This window comes from Callionymus lyra, unplaced genomic scaffold (assembly GCF_982586985.1).
Source record: "Callionymus lyra unplaced genomic scaffold, fCalLyr1.hap1.1 HAP1_SCAFFOLD_95, whole genome shotgun sequence".
In the NCBI taxonomy this organism is placed as follows: domain Eukaryota; kingdom Metazoa; phylum Chordata; class Actinopteri; order Syngnathiformes; family Callionymidae; genus Callionymus; species Callionymus lyra.
In genome coordinates, this window is record NW_028258588.1 from 38,580 (window position 1) to 47,500 (window position 8,921).

Sequence of the window (8,921 nt, forward strand, 5' to 3'; positions counted from 1 at the left end):
ACAAAGTGTCTCAAAGTCGGGCACGACCGCTCGAGTCACCCGCCAACCCGGTCCGGGGCACCTCCAGGGACCGGCGGAGGACGCCCGCATGACCGCGACAAAGTGTCTCAAAGTCGGGCACGACCGCTCGAGTCACCCGCCAACCCGGTCCGGGGCACCTCCAGGGACCGGCGGAGGACGCCCGCATGACCGCGGCAAAGTGTCTCAAAGTCGGGCATGACCGCTTGAGTCACCCGCCAACCCGGTCCGGGGCACCTCCGGGGACCGGCGGAGGACGCCCGCATGACCGCGACAAAGTGTCTCAAAGTCGGGCACGACCGCTCGAGTCACCCGCCAACCCGGTCCGGGGCACCTCCGGGGAGCAGTGGAGGTCGCTCGCATGACCGCGACAAAGTGTCTCAAAGTCGGGCATGACCGCTCGAGTCGCCCGCCATCCCGGTCCGGAGCTCAACACTTTGTCGTTTTTTCCACTCCCTCCCCATTAACCTCTAGGTGGTTGCGCTCGTGACATCAAAAAGACCACTTTTTGCAGAGCAGTCACACTCGGAAAAAATTCGTTTCGTCTGGCAAAAGAACCAGAGTTCTCAGCGGGCTTCCAGTCCAACCTTGTCCGATTTTGAGGCACCAGGCTCGGCCACAGTCCGAGCCCATTCACTCCCTCCCCTGTTGTACTCGCTCCCTATTAACCTCTAGGTGGTTGCGCTCGTGACATCAAAAAGACCACTTTTTGAGGAGCAGTCACACTTAGGAAAAATCCGTTTGCGCTCACACCATCCCTCCCCATTAACCTCTAGGTGGTTGCGCTCGTGACATCAAAAAGACCACTTTTTGAGGAGCAGTCACACTTAGGAAAAATCCGTTTGCGCTCACACCATCCCTCCCCATTAACCTCTAGGTGGTTGCGCTCGTGACATCAAAAAGACCACTTTTTGAGGAGCAGTCAGACACCGAGGTTTTCTGGATTTATGTCCGTTTTCCTGGTTCTCTGACTCGGGCACCTTGTGACCGACATCCCCCCCTTCCCTGGTTCTATTTTGCCGATACTTTGGTGAGTTTTCTACCCGCAAACCAAGCCCCCCAAGCCCGCCGCCTGGTGGGGGAGCATGCCGCCTGGCCCGGTTCTATTTTAGGTCACTTTGGTGAGTTTTCTACCCGCAAACCAAGCCCCCCAAGCCCGCCGCCTGGTGGGGGAAGAGGCCCCCTGGTCCCGGTTCTATTTTAGGACACTTTGGTGAGTTTTCTACCCGCAAACCAAGCCCCCCAAGCCCGCCGCCTGGTGGGGGAAGATGCCCCCTGGTCCCGGTTCTATTTTAGGACACTTTGGTGAGTTTTCTACCCGCAAACCAAGCCCCCCAAGCCCGCCGCCTGGTGGGGGAACATGCCCCCTGGTCCCGGTTCTATTTTAGGACACTTTGGTGAGTTTTCTACCCGCAAACCAAGCCCCCCAAGCCCGCCGCCTGGTGGGGGAACATGCCGCCTAGCCCGGTTCTATTTTAGGTCACTTTGGTGAGTTTTCTACCCGCAAACCAAGCCCCCCAAGCCCGCCGCCTGGTGGGGGAAGAGGCCCCCTGGTCCCGGTTCTATTTTAGGACACTTTGGTGAGTTTTCTACCCGCAAACCAAGCCCCCCAAGCCCGCCGCCTGGTGGGGGAACATGCCCCCTGGTCCTGGTTCTATTTTAGGACACTTTGGTGAGTTTTCTACCCGCAAACCAAGCCCCCCAAGCCCGCCGCCTGGTGGGGGAGCATGCCCACTGGTCCCGGTTCTATTTTAGGACACTTTGGTGAGTTTTCTACCCGGAAACCAAGCCCCCCAAGCCCGCCACCTGGTGGGGGAAGAGGCCCCCTGGTCCCGGTTCTATTTTAGGACACTTTGGTGAGTTTTCTACCCACACTGCAGGTCCCCAAATGCCGCCATCTGGTGGGGGAACATGCCGCCTGCACCGGTTCTATTTTAAGTCACTTTGGTGAGTTTTCTGCCCACACTACGGGTCCCCAAATGCCGCCATCTGGTGGGGGAACATGCCGCCTGCACCGGTTCTATTTTAAGTCACTTTGGTGAGTTTTCTGCCCACACTACGGCTCCCCAAATGCCGCCATCTGGTGGGGGAACATGCCGCCTGCACCGGTTCTATTTTAAGTCACTTTGGTGAGTTTTCTGCCCACACTACGGGTCCCCAAATGCCGCCATCTGGTGGGGGAACATGCCGCCTGCACCGGTTCTATTTTAAGTCACTTTGGTGAGTTTTCTGCCCACACTACGGCTCCCCAAATGCCGCCATCTGGTGGGGGAACATGCCGCCTGCACCGGTTCTATTTTAAGTCACTTTGGTGAGTTTTCTGCCCACACTACGGGTCCCCAAATGCCGCCATCTGGTGGGGGAACATGCCGCCTGCACCGGTTCTATTTTAAGTCACTTTGGTGAGTTTTCTACCCACACTACGGGTCCCCAAATGCCGCCATCTGGTGGGGGAACATGCCGCCTGCACCGGTTCTATTTTAAGTCACTTTGGTGAGTTTTCTACCCACACTACGGGTCCCCAAATGCCGCCATCTGGTGGGGGAACATGCCGCCTGCACCGGTTCTATTTTAAGTCACTTTGGTGAGTTTTCTGCCCACACTACGGGTCCCCAAATGCCGCCATCTGGTGGGGGAACATGCCGCCTGCACCGGTTCTATTTTAAGTCACTTTGGTGAGTTTTCTGCCCACACTACGGGTCCCCAAATGCCGCCACCTGGTGGGGGAACTGCCGCCTAGTCCCGGTTCTATTTTAGGTCACTTTTCTCACTTTCTGACCCACAAATAATGCCCCAAATGCCGCCGCCTGGTGGGGGGAACTGCCGCCTAGTCCCGGTTCTATTTTAGGTCACTTTTCTCACTTTCTGACCCACAAATAATGCCCCAAATGCCGCCGCCTGGTGGGGGGAACTGCCGCCTAGTCCCGGTTCTATTTTAGGTCACTTTTCTCACTTTCTGACCCACAAATAATGCCCCAAATGCCGCCGCCTGGTGGGGGGAACTGCCGCCTAGTCCCGGTTCTATTTTAGGTCACTTTTCTCACTTTCTGACCCACAAATAATGCCCCAAATGCCGCCGCCTGGTGGGGGGAACTGCCGCCTAGTCCCGGTTCTATTTTAGGTCACTTTTCTCACTTTCTGACCCACAAATAATGCCCCAAATGCCGCCGCCTGGTGGGGGGAACTGCCGCCTAGTCCCGGTTCTATTTTAGGTCACTTTTCTCACTTTCTGACCCACAAATAATGCCCCAAATGCCGCCGCCTGGTGGGGGGAACTGCCGCCTAGTCCCGGTTCTATTTTAGGTCACTTTTCTCACTTTCTGACCCACAAATAATGCCCCAAATGCCGCCGCCTGGTGGGGGGAACTGCCGCCTAGTCCCGGTTCTATTTTAGGTCACTTTTCTCACTTTCTGACCCACAAATAATGCCCCAAATGCCGCCGCCTGGTGGGGGGAACTGCCGCCTAGTCCCGGTTCTATTTTAGGTCACTTTTCTCACTTTCTGACCCACAAATAATGCCCCAAATGCCGCCGCCTGGTGGGGGGAACTGCCGCCTAGTCCCGGTTCTATTTTAGGTCACTTTTCTCACTTTCTGACCCACAAATAATGCCCCAAATGCCGCCGCCTGGTGGGGGGAACTGCCGCCTAGTCCCGGTTCTATTTTAGGTCACTTTTCTCACTTTCTGACCCACAAATAATGCCCCAAATGCCGCCGCCTGGTGGGGGGAACTGCCGCCTAGTCCCGGTTCTATTTTAGGTCACTTTTCTCACTTTCTGACCCACAAATAATGCCCCAAATGCCGCCGCCTGGTGGGGGGAACTGCCGCCTAGTCCCGGTTCTATTTTAGGTCACTTTTCTCACTTTCTGACCCACAAATAATGCCCCAAATGCCGCCGCCTGGTGGGGGGAACTGCCGCCTAGTCCCGGTTCTATTTTAGGTCACTTTTCTCACTTTCTGACCCACAAATAATGCCCCAAATGCCGCCGCCTGGTGGGGGGAACTGCCGCCTAGTCCCGGTTCTATTTTAGGTCACTTTTCTCACTTTCTGACCCACAAATAATGCCCCAAATGCCGCCGCCTGGTGGGGGGAACTGCCGCCTAGTCCCGGTTCTATTTTAGGTCACTTTTCTCACTTTCTGACCCACAAATAATGCCCCAAATGCCGCCGCCTGGTGGGGGGAACTGCCGCCTAGTCCCGGTTCTATTTTAGGTCACTTTTCTCACTTTCTGACCCACAAATAATGCCCCAAATGCCGCCGCCTGGTGGGGGGAACTGCCGCCTAGTCCCGGTTCTATTTTAGGTCACTTTTCTCACTTTCTGACCCACAAATAATGCCCCAAATGCCGCCGCCTGGTGGGGGGAACTGCCGCCTAGTCCCGGTTCTATTTTAGGTCACTTTTCTCACTTTCTGACCCACAAATAATGCCCCAAATGCCGCCGCCTGGTGGGGGGAACTGCCGCCTAGTCCCGGTTCTATTTTAGGTCACTTTTCTCACTTTCTGACCCACAAATAATGCCCCAAATGCCGCCGCCTGGTGGGGGGAACTGCCGCCTAGTCCCGGTTCTATTTTAGGTCACTTTTCTCACTTTCTGACCCACAAATAATGCCCCAAATGCCGCCGCCTGGTGGGGGGAACTGCCGCCTAGTCCCGGTTCTATTTTAGGTCACTTTTCTCACTTTCTGACCCACAAATAATGGCAAAAAAAAATGCTTACAGCACCCAGTATTCCCAGGCGGTCTCCCATCCAAGTACTAACTGGGCCCGACCCTGCTTGGCTTCCGAGATCAGACGAGATCGGGCTCATTCAGGGTGGTGTGGCCGTAAGCGAGGGAAGCGCTTGTGAAATGCCCCAAAGTGTTGAAAATGTTCCCCAGGCCCCTGGTTCCCCATCCCCGCAGGAGGAGGCTCCCCAGGCCCCCTGGTTCCCCATCCCCGCAGGAGGAGGCTCCCCAGGCCCCCTGGTGCAGGAGGAGGCTCCCCAGGCCCCTGGTTCCCCATCCCCGCAGGAGGAGGCTCCCCAGGCCCCCTGGTTCCCCATCCCCGCAGGAGGAGGCTCCCCAGGCCCCATGGTTCCCCATCACCGCAGGAGGAGGCTCCCCAGGCCCCCTGGTTCCCCATCCCCGCAGGAGGAGGCTCCCCAGGCCCCCTGGTGCAGGAGGAGGCTCCCCAGGCCCCCTGGTGCAGGAGGAGGCTCCCCAGGCCCCCTGGTTCCCCATCCCCGCAGGAGGAGGCTCCCCAGGCCCCCTGGTTCTCCATGCCCGCAGGAGGAGGCTCCCCAGGCCCCCTGGTTCTCCATGCCCGCAGGAGGAGGCTCCCCAGGCCCCCTGGTTCTCCATGCCCGCAGGAGGAGGCTCCCCAGGCCCCCTGGTTCTCCATCCCCGCAGGAGGAGGCTCCCCAGGCCCCCTGGTTCTCCATCCCCGCAGGAGGAGGCTCCCCAGGCCCCCATGTTCTCCATGCCCGCAGGAGGAGGCTCCCCAGGCCCCCATGTTCTCCATGCCCGCAGGAGGAGGCTCCCCAGGCCCCTTGGTTCTCCATCCCCGCAGGAGGAGGCTCCCCAGGCCCCTGGTTCTCCATCCCCGCAGGAGGAGGCTCCCCAGGCGCCCTGGTTCTCCATCCCCGCAGGAGGAGGCTCCCCAGGCCCCCTGGTTCTCCATCCCCGCAGGAGGAGGCTCCCCAGGCCCCATGGTTCCCCATCACCGCAGGAGGAGGCTCCCCAGGCCCCCTGGTTCCCCATCCCCGCAGGAGGAGGCTCCCCAGGCCCCCTGGTTCTCCATCCCCGCAGGAGGAGGCTCCCCAGGCCCCCATGTTCTCCATGCCCGCAGGAGGAGGCTCCCCAGGCCCCTTGGTTCTCCATCCCCGCAGGAGGAGGCTCCCCAGGCCCCTTGTTCTCCATCCCCGCAGGAGGAGGCTCCCCAGGCCCCCTGGTTCTCCATCCCCGCAGGAGGAGGCTCCCCAGGCCCCCTGGTTCTCCATGCCCGCAGGAGGAGGCTCCCCAGGCCCCCTGGTTCTCCATCCCCGCAGGAGGAGGCTCCCCAGGCCCCCTGGTTCCCCATCCCCGCAGGAGGAGGCTCCCCAGGCCCCCTGGTTCTCCATGCCCGCAGGAGGAGGCTCCCCAGGCCCCCTGGTTCTCCATCCCCGCAGGAGGAGGCTCCCCAGGCCCCTGGTTCTCCATCCCCGCAGTAGGAGGCTCCCCAGGCCCCCTGGTTCCCCATCCCCGCAGGAGGAGGCTCCCCAGGCCCCCTGGTTCTCCATGCCCGCAGGAGGAGGCTCCCCAGGCCCCCTGGTTCTCCATCCCCGCAGGAGGAGGCTCCCCAGGCCCCTGGTTCTCCATCACCGCAGGAGGAGGCTCCCCAGGCCCCCTGGTTCCCCATCCCCGCAGGAGGAGGCTCCCCAGGCCCCCTGGTTCTCCATCCCCGCAGGAGGAGGCCCCCCAGGCCCCTGGTTCCCCATCCCCGCAGGAGGAGGCTCCCCAGGCCCCCTGGTTCTCCATCCCCGCAGGAGGAGGCTCCCCAGGCGCCCTGGTTCTCCATCCCCGCAGGAGGAGGCTCCCCAGGCCCCCTGGTTCTCCATCCCCGCAGGAGGAGGCTCCCCAGGCCCCCTGGTTGGGAGAGGGGAAAAAAAGAGCAAAGTGTTTAAAAATGCCCCAAAGTGTTGAAAATGTTCCCCAGGCCCCTGGTTCCCCATCCCCGCAGGAGGAGGCTCCCCAGGCCCCCTGGTTGGGAGAGGGGGATAAAGAGCAAAGTGTTTAAAAATGCCCCAAAGTGTTGAAAATGTTCCCCAGGCCCCTGGTTCCCCATCCCCGCAGGAGGAGGCTCCCCAGGCCCCCTGGTTGGGAGAGGGAAAAAAAAGAGCAAAGTGTTTAAAAATGCCCCAAAGTGTTGAAAATGTTCCCCAGGCCCCTGGTTCCCCATCCCCGCAGGAGGAGGCTCCCCAGGCCCCCTGGTTGGGAGAGGGGAAAAAAAGAGCAAAGTGTTTAAAAATGCCCCAAAGTGTTGAAAATGTTCCCCAGGCCCCTGGTTCCCCATCCCCGCAGGAGGAGGCTCCCCAGGCCCCCTGGTTGGGAGAGGGGGAAAAAGAGCAAAGTGTTTAAAAATGCCCCAAAGTGTTGAAAATGTTCCCCAGGCCCCTGGTTCCCCATCCCCGCAGGAGGAGGCTCCCCAGGCCCCCTGGTTGGGAGAGGGGAAAAAAAGAGCAAAGTGTTTAAAAATGCCCCAAAGTGTTGAAAATGTTCCCCAGGCCCCTGGTTCCCCATCCCCGCAGGAGGAGGCTCCCCAGGCCCCCTGGTTGGGAGAGGGGGATAAAGAGCAAAGTGTTTAAAAATGCCCCAAAGTGTTGAAAATGTTCCCCAGGCCCCTGGTTCCCCATCCCCGCAGGAGGAGGCTCCCCAGGCCCCCTGGTTGGGAGAGGGGAAAAAAAGAGCAAAGTGTTTAAAAATGCCCCAAAGTGTTGAAAATGTTCCCCAGGCCCCTGGTTCCCCATCCCCGCAGGAGGAGGCTCCCCAGGCCCCCTGGTTGGGAGAGGGGGATAAAGAGCAAAGTGTTTAAAAATGCCCCAAAGTGTTGAAAATGTTCCCCAGGCCCCTGGTTCCCCATCCCCGCAGGAGGAGGCTCCCCAGGCCCCCTGGTTGGGAGAGGGAAAAAAAAGAGCAAAGTGTTTAAAAATGCCCCAAAGTGTTGAAAATGTTCCCCAGGCCCCTGGTTCCCCATCCCCGCAGGAGGAGGCTCCCCAGGCCCCCTGGTTGGGAGAGGGGAAAAAAAGAGCAAAGTGTTTAAAAATGCCCCAAAGTGTTGAAAATGTTCCCCAGGCCCCTGGTTCCCCATCCCCGCAGGAGGAGGCTCCCCAGGCCCCCTGGTTGGGAGAGGGGGAAAAAGAGCAAAGTGTTTAAAAATGCCCCAAAGTGTTGAAAATGTTCCCCAGGCCCCTGGTTCCCCATCCCCGCAGGAGGAGGCTCCCCAGGCCCCCTGGTTGGGAGAGGGGAAAAAAAGAGCAAAGTGTTTAAAAATGCCCCAAAGTGTTGAAAATGTTCCCCAGGCCCCTGGTTCCCCATCCCCGCAGGAGGAGGCTCCCCAGGCCCCCTGGTTGGGAGAGGGGAAAAAAAGAGCAAAGTGTTTAAAAATGCCCCAAAGTGTTGAAAATGTTCCCCAGGCCCCTGGTTCCCCATCCCCGCAGGAGGAGGCTCCCCAGGCCCCCTGGTTGGGAGAGGGGAAAAAAAGAGCAAAGTGTTTAAAAATGCCCCAAAGTGTTGAAAATGTTCCCCAGGCCCCTGGTTCCCCATCCCCGCAGGAGGAGGCTCCCCAGGCCCCCTGGTTGGGAGAGGGGAAAAAAAGAGCAAAGTGTTTAAAAATGCCCCAAAGTGTTGAAAATGTTCCCCAGGCCCCTGGTTCCCCATCCCCGCAGGAGGAGGCTCCCCAGGCCCCCTGGTTGGGAGAGGGGAAAAAAAGAGCAAAGTGTTTAAAAATGCCCCAAAGTGTTGAAAATGTTCCCCGGCCTCCTGGTACCCCATCCCCGCATGAGGATGTCACCCAGGCCCCTGGTTCTCCATCCCCGCAGGAGGAGGGATTGTGGGTGGGAGAGGGAAAAAAAGGCTAAAGTGTTTAAAAATGCCCCAAAGTGTTGAAAATGTTCCCCGGCCTCCTGGTACCCCATCCCCGCATGAGGATGTCACCCAGGCCCCTGGTTCTCCATCCCCGCAGGAGGAGGGATTGTGGGTGGGAGAGGGAAAAAAAAGAGCAAAGTGTTTAAAAATGCCCCAAAGTGTTGAAAATGTTCCCCAGCCTCCTGGTAGCCCATCCCCGCATGAGGATGTCACCCAGGCCCCTGGTTCTCCATCCCCGCAGGAGGAGGGATTGTGGGTGGGAGAGGGAAAAAAAGGCTAAAGTGTTTAAAAATGCCCCAA

At 59.1% G+C, this 8,921-nt stretch overlaps 1 non-coding gene across 1 annotated transcript; it reads right to left on the bottom strand.

Annotated features, from left to right (window-relative positions):
• Positions 1-4,731: 4,731 nt before the first annotated feature.
• LOC148058308 (5S ribosomal RNA) lies at positions 4,732-4,850 on the bottom strand. The gene has a single exon (XR_015709960.1). It is a non-coding gene; the product is annotated as a 5S ribosomal RNA (ribosomal RNA).
• Positions 4,851-8,921: the final 4,071 nt, after the last annotated feature.